The sequence below is a fragment of the Cetorhinus maximus genome, chromosome 30 (assembly GCF_964194155.1).
Source record: "Cetorhinus maximus chromosome 30, sCetMax3.hap1.1, whole genome shotgun sequence".
Taxonomy (NCBI): domain Eukaryota; kingdom Metazoa; phylum Chordata; class Chondrichthyes; order Lamniformes; family Cetorhinidae; genus Cetorhinus; species Cetorhinus maximus.
In genome coordinates, this window is record NC_135908.1 from 23,674,502 (window position 1) to 23,700,322 (window position 25,821).

A 25,821-nucleotide genomic window follows, 5' to 3' on the forward strand; every position below is an offset into this window, starting at 1 on the left:
TATTTCAGGTTTCCAACATCTACAGTATATTGCTTTTGTATTGGAATTATTATTCCCTATAATGGGAAGGAATATTTATGCGTTACTTCCCAAATATGAGACCAAAGACTCTGGAAACACCTTTTATAAATATGAACAAAATGTTAAAATACTTTCTTTCACATAGCAATTCTATTCCTTTAATTTGGCTATGGGCTTTTTTCACTTACTTTTAATTTTCCAAACCTTTTGTTAGATATCAAGTGACCAACCTTTGACCATTCTCTTAGTCGCTATCTACACGGTTAGTTCTGTTAGTCGCTATCTACACAGTTAGTTCTGTTAGTCGCTATCTACACGGTTAGTTCTGTTAGTCGCTATCTACACGGTTAGTTCTGTTAGTCGCTATCTACACGGTTAGTTCTGTTAGTCGCTATCTACACGGTTTGTTCTGTTAGTCGCTATCTACACGGTTAGTTCTGTTAGTCGCTATCTACACGGTTAGTCCTGTTAGTCACTATCTACACAGTTAGTTCTGTTAGTCGCTATCTACACAGTTAGTTCTGTTAGTGACTATGTAGACCAATATAAAAGCAAAATACTGCGGATGCTGGAAATCGGAAACAAAAACAAAAAGCGCTGGGAAAACTCAGCAAGTCTGACAGCATCTGTGGAGAGAAAGACAGAGTTAACGTTTCGAGTCCGTGCAACTCTTCAGAGCTAAAGAGAAGTAAAAATGGCGAAATACACACTGGTTAAGTGGGGGTGGAACAGGTGGAGCTGGATAGAGGGCCAGTGATAGGTGGAGGCAAAGGAGAGATTGCAAAAGATGTCATGAACAACAGGTCAAAGGGGTGTTGATGATGGTGATACCGGCTAAAGGAGGTGTTAATGGTGACATTAAGAACAGCATTTTCTGGTCAGCAAGCAGGGGGATGGGGCCCTCTTGAACGGGGTGATGTTGGGCATGCGTCTCAACGTCATTTAGATTTTCGGTTCAGCGGGTGCGCAGCCAAATCGGCTGCACCCGCCGAACTGTCAACGGCCTATTAAGGCCATTTAAATAGTCACTAACTCAATTAAATAAGCTGCCCGCCCAGCCTTAAGGTTGGCGGGGGGCAGGCGAAGAGCCCAGGCGGCCTTCACATTTTTCACGAAACCTCATCCATGGGCGGGGTGAGGTTTCTTGAAGGTTTTTAAAATGTAATAAAAATGTTTTAAAATAATTCTTTGACATGTCCCAGCTCATGTGAGTGTCACATGAGGAGACATGTTTCAAAAGAGTTTCCTTCCCTTATTTAAACTTACACATGTCAAACTGATCTCCCTGAGGCACCTCCCTGCCTCGGAGATCTCTGCGTTCTTTCACACGCATGCGCAAAAGAACACAGGGAACCGCTCAGAATCCCCCTCTGACCACACAGGGAGCGCACAGCCCTTCCGGACGCGCATCACGCCAATTAAGGCCCGTCCACATAAAGTGGCGATGCATCCCAGATCAGGTTTGTACCCACCTCCGCACAACCTGCCCCCCGCCGATGGGGGGAAAACTTTTTCTGAAGAGTAGGAAACAGAATGAGCACGTGACAGATGGCCTTAGTGGGGGTGGGGTGGAGGGGACAATGTGGGGAAAAAAGCTTTAACAAGAAACTTTGTTTCTTTCTTTCAGTTGCTAAGGAACGCAAGCTCCAACAATTCATCGACACCAACGCCCATCCAGGACCCTCCACCCCTGCCCATTCCTCTGTCCCCATCCCGACTTCTAATCCCAGCCCCGGCCGTGTATTCACCGTATCCCCTGACCTTCCCCTCTCTGATGCTGAACGTTCAGTGCTCAGCAAAGGACTCAGTTTCATACCCTTACGCCCTCACCTGAATTAAGTCCAGGCTTGGCACAATACTGAACTCTTCTTCCGCTGCCTTCGTCTCCGTGCTCACTTCTTTGGGCAGGAGTCCTCTCCCCGTTCAACGGATCCTTTCACCCGCCTCCAATATTCTCCCTCCACCTGGACCCCTCCCTCTGGATTCTTACCTTCTCTTGATCTTTTCATTGAGAACTGTCGGCGTGACATTAGTCGTCTCAATTTCTCTGCTCCTCTCACCCACTCTAACCTGTCTCTCTCTGAACTTACTGCACTCTGTTCTCTCAGGTCCAACCCTGACATTGTCATCAAACCTGCCAACAAGGGTGGTGCTGTTGTTGTCTGGCGCACTGACCTTTACCTCGCAGAGGCTGAGCTCTAACTCTCAGACACTTCCTCCTACCTCCCCCTGGACCATGACCCCACCTCCGAACATCAAGCCATTGTTTGCAGGGCTGTCACTGACCTTATCTCCTCTGGAGATCTTCCTTCCACAGCTTCCAACCTTGTAGTCTCCCAGCCTCAGACAGCCCACTTCTACCTCTCCCCAAAATCCACAGACAGGACTGTCCCAGTAGACTGATCATCTCAGCCTGTTCCTGCCCCACAGAACTCATTTCTTCCTATCTTGACTCCATTCTCTCTCCCCTTGTCCAGTCTCTTCCCACCTACATTCGTGATTCCCCTGACCCTAACCACCTCCTCTTCACCATGGATGTCCAATCCCTCTACACCTCCATCTCCCACCAGGATGGTCTGAGGGCTCTCCACCTCTTCCTTGAACAGAGGTCCAAACAATCCCCATCCACCACCACACTGAACTTGCTCCTCTCACCCACTCCAACCTGTCTCCTTCTGAGCTCGCCACACTCCATTCTCTCAGGTCAAGCACTGACACTGCCACTTCCCTTGCAGGAATGCCAACCTTGAATAAGTACAGTTCTGTTGGCCACTATCTACACCATTCATCCTGTTGGCCACTATCTCCTAAAATAATTTTTGAGCTACTATCCACACTGTTAGTTGATTAGCCACAATCTACATGGTTATTTCTGTTAGCCACTATCTACACCATCAGTTTTCTGAGCCACTATCTACACAGTTAATTCTGTTAGCAACTATCTTTTAGTCACAATAAGAGGTTGTGGTGGAAGAATTAATCCAGGCGGGTCTTTTGGTTAAAGCTGGTTTATTGCCAAGGCAACTCCCCAGTGCCACTAACTTCCTAATAGCTTCCACACAAAGTGTTCCAGCTGTACCTTTTTATTCTATTCAGTTGGGATAATTAATGCCCATCACCTGTTTAACTAGCAATTGGTTTTAACAAGATGATTGCCATATTAACAGATTCCCCTCTTTTCTAAACTAAAAAACCTTTAACCTTTTTTTTAAACAAACAGAAGGAAATAATGTCATGTATTTCCACATCTATAATTCCTGAATTTCTTTTACCACATATGTATACACACAATTGTAAAACAAAAACAATTTTTTTCATTGCATCATTATAAGACACCTCTCTTCCAACGCGTTTAATAATTTTTTAGAGCAGGTGCTTCTTTTTGTAAAATAGTCTGATAGTTGGTGACTTGCATCAACCCATTTTATCTTCGAGATCCCTTTTCTTTCTAACATCCCCTTTATGCCGGCTAGGTCTATTCTTAGCCTTTTATCCGTGACATGTTTCATGGAATGAATGTTGTCCCAAAAAGACCGGTTACCAATGTAATATTCTATGGGCAAACTTTTCCCACATTGCCCCTTATATAATATTTCTGTCAGTATATTGGATAAGTAAACCCCCATATCTAATGCTTCTACCAAGGCCAGTGTTTCAGCAACTGAGGTGCTTTTCACTACCCTTATTTTCTTGGCCTCCCAAGCCAGCGGGCAACATTTATCATTCTTTCCCACCAAGAATATGATGAACCCTGCAGTGCTAGAGTACCCAACTGGAAGATTGGCATGTGAAGCATCGTTAAAAATGACCAACCTCATATCTTCTGGATCACCCAAGGCTGGAAACTTGAGCACACATCTCTCAGAATTTAATTTTTTAAGTGTTTTATTTGCTCTCAGAACTTGCTCAACTGTAGCATGTTTCATCATGGTACTCAGCCGCAACACATCATAACCAGTGTCAGGCCTAGCCTGAGTGTACAACCAGTTCAATTGCCCGATCAAACTTCTCGACTGTTCCGTTTCTTCCTTAGTAACAGGATCCTCTTTTTGTGAGGATCTACCATGACTTATTGGATATGATTAACATTTTCTAGATAAGATTGTTGATTCAATGTCACTCCTAACTTGCTCTGCTTCATGTCTAAACCTATGTATTTAAAGGCCCCTGAAGCCTGACTTCCGACCTTGAATTCCTTCTTTATCTTCTCGATTACCCATTGTTCAAATTCTACAGAGCCTCCCCACAAGAAATCATCAACATGCATAATAAAGATTCCAGCTAGTTTCTCCTTATGGTACAAGTAGAACATCTCCCTTTAACTGAATGCAACCCGTTTTCAACAGGACAGACTCACGCATCATTCAATCCATAAACACATTTGTTCAATTTTCATAGCTTTCCTCCTACATCCCCGGCTTCTTTGGGTAGTTTCAAAAAAACTTCCCTTTGAAACTTCTCCCCCTGTAAAAACTCAGCCTTTATACCAATCGATTTGCACTCCCAGGAATAGGATGCCAAAATAGCTAAAAAATAATCTTCAAACTCGCAGTAGGCGAGTCCACTCTGACATCTTGACCCCCTAATCTCTCTTCAAAGCCTCAGGCTACTAATCGTGCTTTGGCCTTATATGTGCCGTCTGGGAGTACCTTTTCTGTACATATCCATCTGTGATTTAAAGTTGGCTGTCCTCTGTCAGGTATTTCAGAATATACCCCAAATTCCTTCCAACTTTCTAACTCTTTCAGTTTGGCTTCCTTTATCAGCTTATTTTCCAATTTGTTAGCAGCTACTAGAATCTCTCGGTCATAAGGTCTTCTACTCTTATTGAGGTTCCTAGCTTGTTCTCTACTCCTCATTCTTGTTATGCTACAGTCCACTCACATTCCTCTCTCTTTCTGGACTACTACTATATGATCTTTCTCCCATGCTAGCAGAACCCTGTTCGCAAGTCCGTGAATTTTTCTAGGGCCACAACCACTTTCTGGTCCACTGTCAGAACTCATACTGCGCTTTCTGGGTTTCCAAATCTTTACCTCGGTTTGCCAATTGATAGGTCTTGTCTCCTGTCCTTCATCCTGCACATTTAGCCACATATTGTATTTACCAGTGGCCTTTCCTGCTCTCCCTATGATGGTGGCATCCCTCCACACACTGGTCCCTTCTGACATATATGTTACCTTTGTTCCTACTTTGGGTAGTTGCCCTTTTGGATGAATAGTGTTATCTTGTACCTCAATGTTACTTTGTTCATAGTCAGTCAACCCTGTATCTGTCGCCGTCTGCTCCTCATAACTACCCAGTGTGTGTATGTGAAGTGCATGGTGCCTCCTCGTGTTCTATGCCATGTTCAGAACCTGTAAAGGTATAGTCAGTACCAATTAACCGTAAAGAATGTACCCTAACAGTTTGATTGCCGTGTTGTACAATCACTACTTTCCCATCACTCCCTATTACCTTGTCAGGTCCTTTCCACTCTTTCTGGCCTTCCCTTTTATAATATAACATGTCTCCTTTCTAAACCGCATTCCCAATAGTCTTATGCGGTGCCCTAGGGCCCGACGAATTTTCTCCAAAACCTCAGCTTTAATGAAAGCTTTTCTGCCCACATGCAAAGCGTTCAGATGAGCAGAAAATGTGAAGCTAATACTAGTCCCTTCTAGAGCAGGGGAAGCATCTGACAACACCTAAGGTAACTTCGGACTTCTTCCGTACACCAACTGGTAGGGACTGTACTCCCCCCCGCCCCCCCCCCCCGCCTCCAACCATTTGCAGAGAGTTCTTTGCGTGCACCACCCATGCTAGTGCTGTTTGCAATTTACAATCTGGTTGATCAGCTAATATTTTATGTAACGTGGCATCTATTACTGCATGGTTTCTTTCACAAAGACCATTACTAAACGGGATCTCAGCTGCAGTCTGCATAACTATGATGTTTAAAATATTGCACGTATCCTGAAATTCTTCATTGGTAAATTCCCCACCATTAGCTGTGAGGAACTTCGTTGGTATCCCTAATCCTGTTCCTACCCATTTCTCCATGACCTTATCGACAATGGTTCTTTTGTCTTTACTATGTATCACAGTGGATAGGCTAAATCTGATTGCCATATCTATGAAGTGTAGTAAAAAACAACCCTATCCTTGTCCCAAACTTTTAAGTCCATTGCCACTGCGTCATTAAACTCCCTGGCTAGTGGCAAGCTCACAACAGGACGTGTTGTGCAATATTTAAGGTAAATTTCACACTGGGCAGTGATTTGTTCAATAAGGTCATCATATACTTTATCAACCACTCCTGCATCTCGAAGCAAAGTCTTCAGTTCCTGTGGCTCAGATGTGCAAACTGCCTATGTAATTTCCAAGTGGTCTTCTTTTTATCCACCAAATTCTTTTTCTCAGCAGTTAACAAAATTTCATGACCTTTTTTGATGAGAAATCCCTGGTTTCCATAAGTGGCAAGCAGTAATGGACTGACCGAGTAAAATGTAGATCCACATTTTTTCCAACTACGACTGCTCTATCATTCTTCATATCTATGTCATCTGAGCCTTCTTCATCACAGAGCAACTCAACAATAGCGGTATCTCACTAGAAACCACATCAGTACTGATAAACAGATTGATCCCTGCTATCTTACAAGGGAGGACCACTGTTTTGCGGATGCTAATGTATTGTCATCTCCAACCTGAAGCAGGTAGAGCTCTCACACTCCTTGACCTCCTGCCGGCCTGCCTCATTGAGCGACTCCAGATAGTAGTCAAGCCAGTCGATGCCACACACCATAGAAGTGCAACCACTGTCCAGAACTGCACAGTTAAAGGAATCTACCATCAAGATACTCATCACCGGATTCAAACTCTGTGATCAATACAATTCCATCATGGCAGTCACCATCATCATTTTCAGTTTCAGATCAATCTGTCTCGTGGGTCACTTCAAAAACATGATTGCTGCGCTGTGGGCAGTTCATTGCATAATGGCACTGGGAATCACACCGAAAACACCGATTAACCATTCCCAGTGCATGTTTTGGGTTTAAACGCCTACGATCACCATCCCAGACACGCTTTTTGTCCCGACTCTCAAATTGGCTCAAGTTAGGACCATTTTCAGACCTCTTGTCATTAACCTCATCTTTGTATTGGAATCTTCATCTAATATTTGGTTGACCACGAAATTCGGTCACGATTGAATCCTCTATCCTTTGTTTTACAGCTTAGTTGTTCGTATTTGCTAAGAAAGTGGCAGGGAATGACCGACTGTTTCCCCAGAAATGTTTCAGGGCAGCAGGCATTTGATCTGAGAGAGATTCTTTCCCCAGGAACTGAACCCCTCTTTGTACTAAAAGACGATCAACATGGGAAATGCGAGTACAGTCCAGTAATTTAAATACCAATTCTGGAATTTCAAGTTCAAATCTCTGTGGTCTCCAACCGTTGATTTATCAACATCCATGATATCTTCTTCCATGGACTGATCATCTGATTTCCTAAACCTATCAAAGATTGTCGAAGCTTCATACGCTTCAAATAACTCATCCTTTTTGTAGAACTTACCCAAAAGTTGTATCAGAAAGTTTAATCCCTCTTCATGATCCAAAGCATCCACTTTCCACTCTGAAAATACTTTACTCCTTATCTTACCTTTGGCTGGTAATGATAATGCCAAAACCACACCTTGCTTCTTTCGGGGTGCAGCAGTAACCCGGGTCCACATTTCAGCTTCAGCCTTCCATTGCTGGTAAGGTTCGGAGTCAGAAAAAAATTGATGGATAGTCAAAGTTTGCGATTTTACACCATCCTGCCACCATTCCATAACTTAAATTATTAACAACAGTACACTTCCTTTCCCTCAGAGGACTGAGACAGAAAGCTTCATATACAGCAATCAATCAGCAAAGCTTAAAGTCCATCCTCTGCTACCATGTTACTCACAATTAGAGGTTGTGGTGGAAGAATTAATCCAGGCAGATCTCTTGGTTAAAGCTGGTTTATTTTTAAAATGCGCCTTTGAATCAGAAGGTTGTGGGTTCATGTCCCACTCTCGGAAACCAAGAACTGTGATTGTACTCGAAAAGAGTTGCAATCTGTGACTGTTGATAACTCGAAAGAGTATCAGTTTTTGGAACCGCTACCTATGCGGTTAATTCTGTTGACCGCTATCTACACCGTTCGTTTTGTTAACCGGTATCCCCATAGTTTCTTCTGTTAACCGCTATATACACAGTTCGTTCTGTTAACCTCTATCTGAACAGTTAGTTCTGTTTGCCTCTTTCTACACCGTTAGTTCTGTTGGTCACTATCTACACCGTTAGTTCTGTTAGTTGCTGTCTATACCATTACTTCTGTTGGTCACAATTTACACCAAGAGTTTTGTTGGCTGCTATCTACATATTTAATTCTGTTAGCCACTGTCTACTGCTTTTGTTCTGTTAGCTGTTATCAAAACCATTTGATCTATTAGCCATTGTCTACATGATTAGTCCTGTTAGTCTCTATCTCCTCAAATAGTTCTTGAGCTACTATCCACACTGTTGGTTCTGTTAGTCACTATCTACAAAGTTAGTTCTGTTAGCCATTATCTACATGGTTAGTTCTGTTACTCACTATCTACACCATTAGCTCTGTTAGCTGTTATCTACATGGTTAGTTCTGTAAACTGGTATCAAAACAGTTAGTTCCATTAACCGCTATCAACATGGTTTGTTCTGTTAACTGCTTTCTACCCGTTAGCTCTGTTAACCTCGATCTGCACGGTTAGTTCTGTTCCCTTCTATCTATACTGTTAGTTCAGATAGCAACTTTCTACACCGTTAGTTCTGGTAGCTGCTATTTACACCATTAGTTCTGTTAGCCACTATCTACAACAATAGTTCTGGTAGCTGCTATTTACACCATTAGTTCTGTTAGCCACTATCTACAACATTAGTTCTGTTAGCCGCTATCTACACCGTTAGTTCTGTTAGCCACTATCTACAACAATAGTTCTGTTAGCCGCTATCTACACCGTTAGTTCTGTTAGCCGCTATCTACACCATTAGTTCTGTTAGCCACTATCTACAACAATAGTTCTGTTAGCCGCTATCTACAACAATAGTTCTGGTAGCTGCTATTTACACCATTAGTTCTGTTAGCCACTATCTACAACACTAGTTCTGGTAGCCGCTATCTGCACCATTAGTTCTGTTGGTCAGGATCTACATGGCTAATTCTGCTAGTCGCTATCCAAACCATTAGTTCTGTTAGCTGTAATAAGACCATAAGACCATAAGACATAGGAGCAGAAATTAGGCCATTCGGCCCATCGAGTCTGCTCCGCCATTCAATCATGGCTGATAAGTTTCTCAACCCCATTCTCCTGCCTTCTCCCCATAACCTTTGATCCCCTTACCAATCAAGAACCTATCTATCTCGGTCTTAAATACACTCAATGACCTGGCCTCCACAGCCTTCTGTGGCAATGAATTCCATAGATTCACCACTCTCTGGCTAAAGAAGTTTCTCCTCATCACTGTTCTAAAAGGTCTTCCCTTTACTCTGAGGCTGTGCCCTCGGGTCCTAGTCTCTCCTACTAATGGAAACATCTTCCCCACATCCACTTTATCCAGGCCTTTCAGTATTCTGTAAGTTTCAATCAGATCCCCCCTCATCCTTCTAAACTCCATCGAGTATAGATCCAGAGTCCTCAAACGTTCCTCATATGTTAAGCCTTTCATTCCTGGGATCATTCTCGTGAACCTCCTCTGGACCCTCCCCAGGGCCAGAACATCCTTCCTGAGATACGGGGCCCAAAATTGCTCACAATATTCTAAATGTGGTCTGACCAGAGCCTTATAAAGCCTCAGCAGCACATCCCTGCTTTTATATTCTAGTCCTCTCAAAATAAATGCCAACATTGCATTTGCCTTCCTAACTACCGACTCAACCTACAAGTTAACCTTAAGAGAATCCTGGACTAGGACTCCCAAGTCACTTTGCACTCCAGATTTCTGAATTCTCTTCCCATTTAGAAAATAGTCTATGCCTCTAATCTGCCCACCAAAGTGCATGACCTCACACTTCCCCACGTTGTATTCCATCTACCACTTCTTTGCCCATTCTCCTAACCTGTCCAAATCCTTCTGCAGCCTCCCCACCTCCTCAATACTACCTGTCCCTCCACCTATCTTTGTATCATCTGCAAACTTAGCCAGGATGCCCTCAGTTCCTTCATCTAGATCATTAATGTATAAAGTGGAAAGTTGTGGTCCCAACACTGACCCCTGCGGAACTCCACTAATCACCTGCCGCCATCCTGAGAAGGACCCCCTTATCCCCACCCTCTGCCTCCTGCCAGACAGCCAATCTTCTATCCATGCTAGTACCTTGCCTCTATCACCATGGGCTCTTATCTTACTGAGCAGCCTCCTGTGCGGCACCTTGTCAAAGGCCTTCTGGAAGTCCAAGTAGATAACATCCAATGGCTCTCCTTTGTCTAACCTACTCATTACCTCCTCAAAGAATTCTAACAGATTTGTCAGGCATGACCTCCCCTTGATGAAACCATGCTGACTTTGCCCGATTTTACCATGCACTTCCAAGTATTCTGAAATCTGATCCTTAATAATGGACTCTAAAATCTTACCAACGACCGAGGTCAGGCTAATCGGCCTGTAATTTTCTGTCTTTTGCCTCACTCCCTTCTTAAACAGGGGGGTTACATTAACAATTTTCCAGTTCTCTGGGACCCTCCCTGACTCTAGTGATTCCTGAAAGATCGCCACTAACGCCTCCACTATCTCTTCAGCTATCTCCTTCAGAACCCTGGGGTGTAATCCATCTGGCCCAGGTGATTTATCCACCTTCAGACCTTTCAGTTTTCCTAGCACCTTCTCCTTGGTAATGGCCACCATACTCACCTCTGCCCCCCGACTCTCTTGAACTTTGGGGATTTCACTCGTGTCTTCCACTGTGAAGACTGACGCAAAGTACCTATTCAGTTCCTCCGCCATTTCTTTGTTCCCCACTACTACTTCTCCAGCGTCATTTTCCAGCGGCCCAATGTCCACTTTTTCCTCTCTCTTACCCTTTATATACCAAAAAAAACTCTTGCAACCTTCTTTTATATTACTGGCTAGTTTACCCTCATATTTAATCTTCTCCCTCCTTATTTCTTCTTTAGTTGTCCTCTGTTGGTCTTTGTAGGCTTCCCAATCCCCTGGTTTCCCACTGCTCTTCGCCGCATTGTATGCTTTCTCTTTAGCTTTTGTGCTGTCCCTGACTTCCCTTGTCAGCCATGGTTGCCTTGTCCTCCCTTTGGTATGCTTCTTCTTCCTAGGGATGAATATTTGCTGCGTCTCCAAAATTATTCCCAGAAACTCCTGCCATTGCTGTTCCACTGTCTTTCCTGCTAGGCTCATCTCTCAGTCAATTCTGGCCAGCTCCTCCCTCATACCTCTGTAGTTGCCTTTATTCAACTGTAATACCGTTACATCTGATTCCAGCTTTTTCCTCTCAAATTGCAGGGTAAATTCTATCATACTATGGTCACTTCCTCCTAAGGGTTCCTTCACCTTAAGCCCCCTTATCAAATCTGCCTCATTACACATCACTAAATCTAGAATTGCCTGTTCCCTAGTGGGCTCCACCACAAGCTGCTCCAAAAAGCCATCTTGTAGACATTCCACAAATTCCTTTTCTTGGGATCCACTACCAACCTGATTTTCCCAGTCTACCTGCATATTGAAATCCCCCATGATCACTGTAACCTTGCCTTTCTTACACATCTTTTCTATCTCCTGGTGTATCTTGTGCCCCACATCCTGACTACTGTTCAGAGGCCTGTACATAACTTCCATTATGGTTTTTTTACCTTTGCGGTTCCTCAACTCTACCCACACAGATTCTACATCATCTGACCCTACATCATTTCTTGATATCGATTTAATTTCATTTTTTACTAACAAAGCAACCCCACCCCCTCTGCCAACCTGCCTATCTTTTCGATAGGATGTATATCCTTGGATATTTAGCTCCCAGTCTTGATCCCCTTGCAGCCATGTCTCCGTGATGCCCACCACATCATACCTGCCAATTTCAATCTGCGCCACAAGCTCATTTACCTTATTTCGTATACTGCGTGCATTCAGATACACCTTCAGTCCTATATTTCCCGTTCCCTTTCTCATTGTCGTCTCTTTATCTGATGTGCTTGGAGTTAGATTCCAATTGTCCAAAACCTAATGCAGTAAAGTGTCCTATTTGCAGCACAACCTTCTGGGCTCAGATCAGCCTCAGCAATCACCTACATACCCACCAGAGCCCTGCCAAACCCCACAAATCATGAACATGGTCCCCTTCACTCCAAAGGATGAACAAGATTGGAAATGATCAACCTCCATTATTTCTTCCTTTACAATGACCGCACTTTTTACAATGCCAATGGAGTTTGAGGCGTACAGGACTACACACTATTCCCTGAACAAGTTGTATACCACTTACCCATGACAATGTTCCTGCAACGTAGACCTGTGCTAACCAGCTCCAGTTTTAAAGAAACATAAGTTTGGGTCTGTTCTTTGCTCCAGATATTATTAAGTAACTTGTGTTGTTCACTTGAGCCTTGACAAAGGCAGCTGGTGGTTACAGTTGCTTTACTTCAGCATTAAATGACAGTCTACAAGGAGTGTATCAACATGCAACACAATTTGCAAGTGGAGTATCAGCATATGGAGCACAATTGAATGTAAACATGCATCTCCTTGCATACAGATTTCTCTTAAATTTTCTCTTCTCTCACCTCATTGGCTACTTTAGTATCCATTGTCTTACATGGTAACCTCTAGCCTAATTCTTAGCATCTTGTCTATTTGGCAATGAATCAGCGGCTTTTCTGTTGCTGCTGTTACAGTTGGAATATTCTGTTGATCAAACTTGAGTACACTGTCTGTTGCCAGGTTAATCCTTAACTCTCTCAGTCTCATTAATCAGCACTGGGCCCCAGCTCTGGAGACAGACCAATCCATGAGGTCCTTATGGATGGAATTAGTTGTCAGTTGTCATTCTGAAAGGTGAGAAATGTAAGATGATCCTAACACCAGAACAATGGATTCTGTAATACCAATGTGTGTATGCAATTACATTGTGCTCCAAAGAAACAATTAATAGGATTAAATTACTTTACATTCATCATGGCTTGTGCTATATACAGCCCAGATTTGCGCTGTAGATGAGTCAATGTATTTGTCATTTATTTACACTGTCAGAGGTTAGATCCATGAATGAATATGAAGCTTCATTTGGTTAAAGGAATGCCAGAAGATAACTTGGTTAGCATCAAAATCTCCCTCACCCAGAGCAAAAATTGAATGTAGCAGCTTAATTTCGAAACCTGTTTCTTTTCTCCCTTGGGCAGATGTTAAGTGCAGCGAGTACTGAACTCAGAGAGGAGACCTGAATTACAACTTCATTCCTTCCTGAGTTCAGTCCTAAAGCTGCTCCTGAGGGCCAGTCCCCACCAGTTAATGGAGACATTTGACAGGCAGAGGCTAAAATGTCCAGGAATGCATTTTCTTTTTGAAAAAGGAAACATGTTGTCTGAAATTTTCCTGAAATTTGTCATTCTTGCATCTGTCCTGATGAGTGCAGGACAAAAAGCTTCAACAACATGTCTCTGTTTCTCAGCAATACGCAATCCTATATCACTAAGCAACTAGTCTTCTTTTTTCTCAACCAAATCAAGAAATTGTCGGGTCTGTGGTTTAACAAACCTGATTCCTTCAGCTACAAAATGGATACAGGACATGAAGAGAGGAGAGGAGAGGGGTAAAATGAAATGGGGATGGGGAGAAGGCAGGAGGAGGGAAGGTGAAGGACTGGGGGAGAAGTTATAAAGGATAGGAGAGGGCAGGTGGAGGGGAGGGGAGTGGGAGGGGAGGGGAGAGGGAAAGAAGGGGAGGAGAGTAGAGGTGAGAGAAGGAGAGTGGAGAAGCATCAGTTCTTTTACACCACTATTGTTGTGGGTTCAGTTCAGTTTATTAGTGAAGAAAATTCAGTCAGATCCAAGATGGGTGGCTATCCCAACTAATGGAAGGGGAAGAAGCTAATGGACAAGTCAATAAGGAATGTCACAATTCTCGTGCGGATCCGCAAACGAAACTAATTAAATTTACCAAATGATCCCCATATGAAGAAATTACCAAACAAGATTTTACTTTTTGAAACATTTACTTTAACCCAAATCAAAATCAATGTAAATTAAGCATAAATTAACAGGCAAATCACGGACAGTACAGACTACAAATTACAGATGGAATAGACGATACAACAAAGATAGATTTCCAGAATCTTCTAGGCAGTCCACCCCTACTCTCTGGCAACAATTTTAGGCACATAGTTCTTCCAAGCTCAGATCTTCCTCAAGCAGAACTCCATTCCCTTTCCTTCAAGGACTTGGCTGATTCTCCACAGGCAGCAGCCTCCACATAAACAGGGTTCTTTCCGTGCAATCTTCCACATAATGGCTACTTCTTTCTGGAACTTTCTCAACTCTCAGCTTCTTTCAGTTATGGTTGTGTAGATCTACCAGAACTGCCTTTACCTTTGCATTGTATGGCTGGGCATTGAATCTCTTGGAAGTGAAAAGAAACAGCAGTCCTAAACATGCCTTCCAACCACTCAGATATCCAACTCTCATAGATCTGAGTACTACCTTGATTTGGTTGCGAGAAAAGAAACGCAATTGCAGATATTTTAGCTGCAGCCCATCAAATGCATCCATTAACCGACTAATTAACCCTAACCTTAACCACCCACCCCCCCCTCTCCCCTCCACACACACACACACACACCCCCACCACCACCTGCCACTCCAATCTGCTAACCTGTTGGCTGGGGCAAAAAATTCTACCTACTGTCAAAGTTCATATATTCCGGGGAAAACCCACTGTACTTGAGTTATTCGAAGGTGAAGACAGATGTGGAGAATGGAATCTACAACGCTTACGTATAACCATTGGCAGCCTTGACTAATGATTAACTTTGAGAAGTCCATTATCAGGAAGGGACACAAGAGCACAGTTAGAATGGATCTATTGGCAATGTTACTGATGCCAGGACTGATCAATGATGTCCTGCATTAAGCTCAGTTAACGCCAACATCACCATTGACATTTAGAATTATGATAGTTTACAGAACAGAAGGATACATTCAGCTCATTTTTGCTAAAACAATCCAAAATTGATCCCACTACTCCATACTCTTCCCCCATCACCCTGTATCTCATTCTCCCTCAATATTTACTCTTATTTTCCCTTAAATCTGTGATGGTTTCTCCCTCAGTCACCCTCTGTCGTGAAGTATTCCATACTCCATCACCACACAGCCTCACTCCTCACTCTTTCTACTGATGACCCCTCATCACTGATAATGACATTAGAGGAAACAATCCTCCCCTATTCACTATCAAAAGCCTTTGTCACGTTAAAACACAATAAAGAATTTGCATAATTCATTCATTAGCTATGCTAGAGGTGGGGGAAGGGACCCAATTTCAGGAATCACCTAAGGAGGACCCGGGCAGTTCTACTGTCGAAATATATTTGCAGCAAGGGAGAGGAGTTTGTCATAGAGAAGACATTCATCAGCTCCTTGAACCACACATCTCACTGCATGCAGTATGCAATTATATGCCATCCCTAACATTGTAACCATCATTGAAGCCTAACCTAATATCCCTTGGAAGAGGCGGGTAAGTGGAGTTGAAGTACAGTCCAACAACAGGCAGCACAGGTTTCAAGGCTTGAATGTCCTATTCCTGTTCCCACTCTCCTAAGTTCTTTCCTATTAAGCTAGTTCCTTCAACAGCAACTTCCAAACCCACAACTACTACCATCCAGAAGGACAAGGGCAGTAGACACATGGGAACACCACCACCTGGAAGTTCCCCTCCAAGTCATTCACCATCCTGACTTGGAAATATATCACCGTTCCTTGACTGTCACTGGGTAAAAATCCTGGAACTCCCTTCCTAACGGCACTATGGGTGTACCTACACCACATGGACTGCAGTGGTTCAAGGTGGCATATCACCACCACCTTCTCAAGGGCAATTAGGGATGGGCAATAGATGCTGACCTAGTCAGTGAAGCCCACATCCCATGAAAGAATTAAAAAAAGGTTAAAGCTGCTGCTGAGGTTAAGTAGTAATAGTGTAATTAAGGTATCGTTGTACCTCCTTGTTCTGGGTTTGAGATGTTCCTACACCTTCTTGTGCTGGATCCTGAGTGGTCTCTCCACCTCCCTAAACCTCCATGCCTCCCCTCTGCCTCTATCCCCTTCATTCCAACCTGCCTCAGAACCCCTTTCCTCGAACAAGCTTTAGGTCACAGCCTCCCTCATCACCTCAGCACACCCGTTTCTTTTTAATTACATTCCCTATGAAATATCTTGGAACATTTCTCCTCCATTGGAGGCGTTCCAATAATGCAGGTTGTTGTTGTTGTGTGAACTGAGATTGCCCAACCCTTGTCTTCTATCACAGGCACCCCGTCCCCCTGCACCCCATCCCCACCTGGTCAAACAACCTTTTTTCCCCATCTCCAATATTTTGATAACTGATAAACGAAGTAGATGAGAAGAAACACATTTATGTAATGACCCAACCGTTGACATCCCAGGTTTGTATGAAGCAGTGTTCATGAGATTCATTTTGAATTCTTGCAGATTCCAGGACAACCCAGGAAGGCTAGCAACCTTTGTGTTAACCCCACTTTAATTGAATACATCGCATTCGGACAGAGTTAACGTTTCGAGTTGAATATGACTCTTCTTCAGAATTCTTCAGAATGCTCTGAAGAGTCATATTCGACTTGAAAGGTTCACTCTTCTTCTCTCTCCACAGACCCTTCCAGACCTGCTGAGTTTTTCCAGCACTTGTTGTTTTTATTTCAGGTTTCCAGCATCTGCAGTATTTTGCTTTTAGTTTAGCATTCAAATAGAACTCATTTCCAACACTGCTCCCTGGAAAAAAGGTCAAAAACCCCCCCAAAGTGTGAGAAGGCCTGCCTCCTTAGCTTGCCTCATGCTTCATGCAGAGTTGTGCCTTTCAATCCATAAACCAATTGTCTCTCTATGTTGAAGAGAGATGCCAATGCTCCTCCATGTGCTGTAGCAAGTTACCATTAATGCTCGTCTGTGCATCCACTCTCCTCCTGTGGTGCGTAAACAATGTTTTGAGTGCAAAGTGCTCGGGAAAAGGTTATTGTTTGCTTGTCGTCTATGTGGATCGTCATGGTGGGTAAGCTAGCCCTACACAATAAACACCAACCAGGCTTCACACAATGCAAGGCTACAGTACAATTCTACAGAGAGCCACGTTGATGTTCATTAATAACTCCTAATTGGTTTACACACTAACAAAATTTTGCTCAATGCTTAGTCCTGTTGGACAAGCAATGAAACATAGATTATACAGACAGCGCTTAGAATAACCTTTATTAGAAAAATCGCCCAACACATCAGTTGAACAGTTCCGCAATTATCAGTCAGCATGTGGTCACTCTGACCCACTGCGATGTACTTTATCACTAAATGATCAGTCTCTTGAATGTAGCACTTCCTAATGAATTGGTTTTTGGCACAATTTCATCCCTTATCACTCAGGAAGGAACAATAAATATATCCAGGCCTTTCCACCAACCCAAGGAGAGTTTTTTTTATTAATCACTGCACTGTTTTGAAACCCCAATTAGTTTCACTGACCTAATTTGAAAGATTGTTCCTTTGAACAGGGTCGGCTGTATCACTTTTCGATACAACTTTAAACCCTAGTTGTGATGTGACATCCACTGTATGTTAAAACCATGTCCGTCACTGCATCACACCCTGTGGGCAGAATCTTGTGCCCTCGTCTGTGGTGAGGTTGGTTGGGAGTGGTGGGGGGGGTGGTGTGCTGGTATTTAATCAGGTGGGAGGGAACGAGGTGGAGACCCTGCCATCTTCCTGCCTCCACCCCAATTAGGTCTGTGTCTGAAATGGCCCCTTCCCACCCAGCTACCAACTGATGCCCATAAGTGGGCAATTAATACCCATTTAAGGGTGTCAACCCACTGCCAATGGTATTAACCCAGGGGGTCTCGCCTAGAGGGGAGCACAATAAGCAAACCCGTGCACCTTTGTTTGCAGGCCCCTGGTGGGTTGGGGGTGGGTCCCTTGTTCAAAGGCACTCAGTGTCTGATCGAGGGATTCGGCATCAGATGCAGGGCTTGGCAGGGGGGTTTGGCACTGAAAGTCGCAACTCTGCCCTTGTTACCAATTTTGCCACATGCTCCCACATGACCCTCCCACCTTGCAAAACCCCTCCCTCCATCGCTCACCTGTGCCTGGGTCCCGCCTCAGACCTGGGCCTTGGGTGGGCGAGTGTCCCTGCAGCAGCCACCTGGTGGCGATGCTGAGTACAGAACAGCCGCCTGCCTCTGATTGGCCAGCAGCTCTCGATGGGTGGAGCCTCTGCACCCGGGGGCCCTTGATCCCAGCGGAAAGCCCACTGCTGGCCTGTGGGGCACAAGCTGCAGTGGGTCTTCTCAGAAAGATGGAACACGGGTGCCTGTCTGACCCTTCAGGCAGCTGAGACCCCCATCACCTCCGCAAGATTCCACCTAGTGTGTCTACAGTCCACGCAGTTGGAAACAGCGGGTGTTTCATCATGTGTTTGGGATCTAGACGGCGTTCTTTGGAGTTTGTCTATTCTACCAAAGGAAGATGCTCAAGACAGTAGTTTGTGAAGACCATAACACTTTACTTACAGCTACTATATTGATATCAAGAAACGGCTGATGGCACTAGATAGTGCAAAGGCTATGGGCCCTGACAATATTCCGGCAATAGTACTGAAGGGCAGCAGACATAAGGGAACACCACCACCTGGAAATTCCCCTCCAAACCACTCACCATCCTGACTTGGAAATATATCACCGTTCCTTCACTGTCCCCGGGACAAAATCCTGGAACTCCCTCCCTAACAGCACTGTGGATGTACCTACACCACATGGGCTGCAGTGGTTCAAGAAGGCAGCTCACCACCACCTTCTCAGGGGCAATTAGGGAATGGGTAATAAATGCTGGCCCAGCCAACGATGCCCAAGCCCCATGAACGAACAAAAAAAATACACATTGGAACCTGGTTGGAACTTCTGCTCCCTCCAGATATCTGTTACCCAATCATGTGATGTAACATCATCATTACATCAGCATCATGTGCGTCTGATGTTAACCCTTTACTCTACGTCTCCCTCCAAGTCTTTATCACATTATATACATGCTCCTACATCTCCCCCCAAAGTCTCAGACCTCACAGGGTTAGTCTCTGAGGTGCTTTGGCCAATCTCCTTGATCTTATTCTTATCTCTTTCTGAGGCCGAGGATATTCCTGACTTTCCCTTTGGTCAGTATGAGTGCTCTTCTCCTGGGTGGCTGTAGAGATTTGTCTTGTTTCTTGTTCCTGATTTCCATCAGGATCTGAGCAGTAAGCCCAAGTTTCTATTGACTTTCTTTCCCAGGATATTCAGGTGCTGCGCTTTCTCTTTTTAGTTCTCTGGTCCGTCTCAATCTGTACGGTATCGGTTGTGGAGCTCTATCGATTATTATACCTTCTTTCTGTTTGTCTCGTACCCATACTCTCTCCCTGGGCTTCAACACTGATAACTCTCATGCTCTGTGCCTGAAGTTAAAGTTATGAACCTGTTTGTATCTCCGTTCTTCCTCTTGCTGTTGGCCGTGGTCGTTTGAGAGAATATTACACGTTAGTTTCTGTTGCAGAGCTGGGAGCTGTGTTCTCAATCTCCTTCCATTAACAACTCCTCTGGTAAGAAACCATTTTGTAGCGGTGAGGTTTGGTAACTCAGAATAGATAAATTTAGACCTTCATTCTTCTTCATCAAGCCTTTAATGGTTCTCACACCTCTCTCAGCTTCTCCATTTGCTTGAGGATAACAAGGTGAGCTGGTTATGTGAATAATCCGTATTCCTTCTCAAAATTTTGGAATAATTCATTAGCAAATCGCAGACCATTGTCTGACATCACAATGTCCGGAATGCCATGTGTTACATAAATTCGCTTCAGTGAGTGAATGGCTGCATCCACCCTGATGCTGGACAATCCGGTCACTTCAATCCACCTTGGGCGGTAACCAATGACAATAAGGAATATCTTGCCTTTAAAATCAAATAAATCCATTCCCAGACGCTCCCACAGCCTTGATAGAAAAGTAGAAGGTGAGAGTGGTTCTTTTTGCTTTTGGCTTTTCACTGCATGGGTAAGACAATCAGAGATCATTTCTTCTGTAGAACGAGTAATGCCTGACCACCAGACTGATTACTGGGCTCTTGCTCGACATTTTGCTGTCCCTAAGTGACCTTGGTGAAGCCTTTGAAGAATATCAAACTGGAGTGTTCTTGGAATGGTTATTCTGTCACTAAACTAGGAATTCACTAATGATTATGAGCTACTTTCTCTGTTTGACTATTGCCATAGTACTGGATTATTGGCAGTATAGGCTGGACATCCTTTCAGACAGTATTCTCTTATCTGGACACATTCTTCATCTTGTTGCTGTGCTTCATTTATCTCCTGCAGCACCTTTGCAGTAGCCAGTGGGTGTTGAATAATGGGAGATGCATATGCTTCCACCTCCTCGATGAAATACAAATCCGGTAGATTGTTCTTCCAACAGGTATCCTAGATAGTGTATCTAGATAGTGTCCTCTGGTACTTCCCTTGAACGTACCCTGTTATGGAGTCATATCTCATTCATCTTAATCTGATCCATTGGGTTCTAGACGGTATCTTCACAATCTCTTTCATGTTCACAAGAGTGACTAGTGGCTTATAGTTTCTATTTTGAACCATAATCCCATCACATTGTCCGAGAATTTCTCACAAGTCCATGTTGCTGCCAATACTTCCTTCTCAATTGTATCATATCTTTACTCTGTGTCTGTGGGTGACCTTGAGGCAAAGTCAACCAGCCTACGTCTACTGTCTCTCTGTACCTAAAATTATACTGCACCCAGACCTGTGGATGATGCATCTGCTGCAGCTGTGGTCAGTAGTTCTGGGTTGTAATGTACTAAAATTTCAGAGAAAATTAAATTCGAGATAAGCTTCAATTTTAAGCATGTCTTCTTGCTTTTGTAAAGAAGATACTTGATTCTGGATGACATACCATCTGGATGTTCAATGATTTCTTTATATTTGTACTTCAATTTTGCCTGTGGTGTTTCGTGTAGTCTCACCTGGACCCTGTAAGTTGATAGATGAAGGCTGCAGTGTGATGTGCATAAACAATTTTACTTTGTTGGATAAAAAAGAAACTCCTGCTGCTGTGTCTAATTTAAGTTCCATCAGGTGTCCATCCGCTTCAAGGTTAATACTCCAGTATTTATTTTCTTATTCATTTGCTTCCCCTAGGAAAGCTATTTCCTTTTCCTATCTTCTTCCACTTCTTGTATGTGGTTTGGCTTTAATATTTTTCCTTTTGTGCAGTTTGTCTGCGTTTTAGATTGGCAGATGGTTTTAAAATGTCCTATTTTTCCACGGTTGTGGCACTCTGCTCCCCCTGCCGGGCGTTCTTCCCGCTTGTGCTGGTCTCTCCCGCCACACCGACAGCCTTTCAAGATGGCAGTTGGCGCACTTTTCCCCATCATCGCTGTTTTTTTTGCTTCGGTGCACTTTCCCTCCTAGGGCCTAGGTACTGAATGACCTCACTCATTCGTTTTCACGGGACCTCACCCGTCTCACGGACAAACAATCTACTTTGCTTCCTGAGCTCAGATTGTCTTGCAAGTTGAAATGCCCTGATTAGAGTTCAATCCTCTCTCGTCTGCAAGAGACCTGATAGAGCTTCACCTAAGACCCCGGCCACTATGCGATCACGAATGAATTCTTCCCTCAATATTCTGTAGTCGCAATATTCTGCCAGCCTGTCGAGATCATTGATGAACACATCCATGCTCTTGGCTGGTCTTTGTTTTCACTTGTTAAATTTTGCCCTTCCTATAATTAAATTGTTACAAACACTGAAATATGTATCGAATGCTTGCAGGACTTCTTCATTAAAAGTTAAAGTTCCATCGACTCCGTGCCGCGCTATTATGTCATCGGCAGTAGCTCCAATTTCTAGAGTAATGTACTGACCTGACCCTTTTGTTCTTTTTTGTGCAAATCAGAAGCGGCTCTATACCTGGAAATCCTCTTTCTCCTGTTGTCCCAGTGCTAAGTCTGTTTCCAACCTACAGTGCTTCAGAATGGTTCTGGAAGTAGTCGTTTGGATTCCATGCTTGTTTCAAGTGCTGAAATTGTTGCTGCATCACTGGTGTTGCTTGTTGGTTCCAGTCTGTGCTCTCTGCTCGGTCTATATCTCAGCTTGCATCTGTTGCACCCATGATGCTTCACCTTTTGGTTCAGTCTTTGAATCAATTCCTTTCGTCCTTCTTTTAAGGACCTCTTGACTTGCCAGGTCTGTAGCCGCTCCTTCGAGTTGTCTGGGTCTTTTACTCACTGTCCGCTGCCACCATGTTTTGTCTTATGCTCAGGGTCTAGACAGGGTCTTTGGGGTTTGTCTATTCTCCCAAAGTAAACTGCTCAAGACTGTAGTTTGTTAAAACCATTATTCTTTATTTACAGCTACTACATACATATTGAGACCTCTGCATGAGGTTGGAACTTTTGTTCCTTACAGATCTTTGTTAGTCAATCATTTGATGTTACATCGTCATTATATCAGCATCATGTTAACCCTTTACTCTACAGTGCTTCAGGCATGGTGGTGGATGCAGTGTGTTGGAATTGCTGAGGCAGCGAGCATGTTTAATACAGCATAGTGGTCCACTTATTGGACACGTTGGGTCAGAATGTCATGGAGGAGGCAGGAACGTCAAGTAAGGAGACTTTCCAACCCAGCAGACCCACCTCCTTTAAAAAGGATGCTGAACACTATTTTATTTCTGGGGAGGCAGGGGCAGGAAGGAGTTGGGCTCACCACCTCTGGAGGCAGTTCGGAGGCAGCCATGGAGGTGTGTGAGTCCCAAGTTGGACTGATTAGAAGGCAAGCCTCTGTTCTCTGGAGCTTTGACTCAGTTGTATTAAAGGTCCTCTAGCCATCACCCTTCACAACCCCTGTCCCCCTCATTCACCCCTCATTCCCCCTCCAAAGTCCTATGTTGCCTCCATACCCTTGATGCACCCTCCATGCCTAACATATTTCCCATGCTCTCTCTATATCCCATGCACCCCCCATACATTTTCCAATGTCCCAATGCACTTCCAATTCCCCCCAATTTGCTTCATGCCCACTCAACCAGTATGCACTATGTACAGAAGCAATGAGTCATATAAAATAGTGCCAAGAAATACTCATGAAAAAAAACTTGTACAAAAATCTCCTTTGAAAAAAACTGCTGCTCTTACAACCTTATAAAAGTGTCAATCAGACACAACCATTCATAGTATCAGTAACAAGATGCTTTCCCTTATTCACATCTCTTAATTTTGATCAAATAAACTATTAGACATTGAAAAACTACATCAAAGAAAGAATAACCTCATATATTATGAGGTTATTATAACCTCATAAAGATGTCAATCAATAAAAGGTAACACTCCTCCTCAAGCTGTCTAGACAGACTCCCTGCTGAACTGATTTCATTATTGAGTCTTGGAGCTCAGCCAAATATTCATAATGTGGCCATCAGGTAACTGTATAAACTGATGGCCAGACATTTGTTTCTACAGATATCTCATTATGTATGTTTAGTAGCAGGTTCAGGAGGTGAATAACTGTAATGGGGTCAGCAGTGCGGGGGCGCAGTGTAGGAAACGTTTCATTGATCTTCTGTGGTCTGGCAAGATGAGCGCAATACTACACCCAAATGAAAGGGCTCCAGTTCTAGAGTCACCAGCATATTGATGAGCAGAGTGACCTGAGGGTGCACAGCACTCAGGAACAATGAGGATTTGTAAAAAAACAGATCATGGTTAACTAGTCTGATTGAATTATTTGATGAAGCATTAGAGAAGATTGATGAAGGAAACGCAATTGGTGTTGTCTGTATGGATTTTAAGAAGATGTTTAACCAAATATCACAGTAAAGACTGGTTAACAAAATTGAGGCTAATGGAATAGGAGAATAAGTGTCAGATTGGCTAAAAAAACAAACTGCGACAGCGAGGATGATGCAAACCAACTGCACAGGGCATGGACAGACTGGCAGAATGGGCAGATAAGTGGTGGATGAAAGTGTTACAGCACAGAAGGAGACCATTCGGCCCATTGTGTCTACACCGGCTCACCAAATGAGCAATTCACCTTTTGCCATTCCCCTGCCTTCTCTCTGTAACTCTCTAATAATCCAACCTCCTCGAATGAAATAAGTGTCACAAACCTCTACACAAATTGAGTTTTCCAGCACCATACAGAGTACATCCTCTCATTTCCCCACCTCTAGAAAGTTTAGATGCGTATAAACAGCATTGCGCTCTTTAATCCCCTCTGTTACCTCTTCAAATAAAAAACACCGGCAAGTTAGTTAAACAGCATTTGTTCTTAATAAATCTATGCTGACTTTCCTTAATCCACATTTGCTTAATTATTGTCTCTAGCAGCTTCCCCATCACTGAAGTTAATCTTATTGGTCTGTGGTTGCTGGGCATATCTTTACACCATTTTTTGAACAAGGGTGTAACATTTTCATTTCCCCAGTCCTCTGGCACCACCCCTTAGTCCAAGTTATACTGGAAAATTATGGCCAGTTCCTCTGCAATTTCCACTCTCACTTCCCACATATCCTTGGATGCATCTCATCCAGCGCTGGTGCCTTATTCACTTTAAGTACAGAGAGCCTAGCCAATACCTCTTCCTTATCAATTTAAAACCCTTAAAATGTCTGAATTACCAGCTCTTCCACTATGACCTGGACAGCATCATCTTCCTTGGTAAAGACCGATGCAAAGTATTCATTTATTACCTCAGCCATGACCTTGCCTCCATGTGTCAATCCCCTTTTTGGTCCCTTATAGGCCCTACTCCTCCTTTTACCACCCTTTTACTATTTGTATGCCTATAGAAGAATTTGGGATTCCCTTTTATTTTGGCTGTCAGTCTCTTTTCATACTCGGTCTTTGCTTCTCCTATTTCACCTCCCCTCTGAACCTTCTATATTCAGCCTGGTTCTCAATTATATTCTCCACTTGACATCTGCCACAAGCACACTTACTCTTCTTCAACTTAATCTCCTTTGCCATCCAGGTTTGTTTGTCCTATCTTTCTCCTTTTTGGGAATATACCTTGACTATGCCCGATTTATCTCTCCTATAAAGATTCAGTTACCATTCTCCCTGCTAACTTTCGATTCCAATTTCTCTGGGCCAGATCCATTCTTATCCCATTGAAGTTGGCTTCCCCCAGTTAATCATTATCACTCTGGATCTCTCTTTGCACTTTTCCTCGGGAAAATTAAACCTTATGATACAACGATCACTGAATGTGAATGTTCCCCTACTTAACATTGATCGACTTGGCTCACCTCATTCCCAGGAACCTGGTCTAGTAGTGCCTCCTTTGTCATTAGACTGGAAACATACTGCTGTAGAAAATTTTCCAAAACACACCCTAGGAACCCTTGCCCCTATCTACTCTTTACATGACTACTTTCTCAGTCTATATTCAGATAATTAAAGTCCCACATTATAACTATCGTATAATTCTCCACCTCTCTGTGATTTCATTGCAAATTTGTTCCTGTACACCATTCCCATTAGTTGGT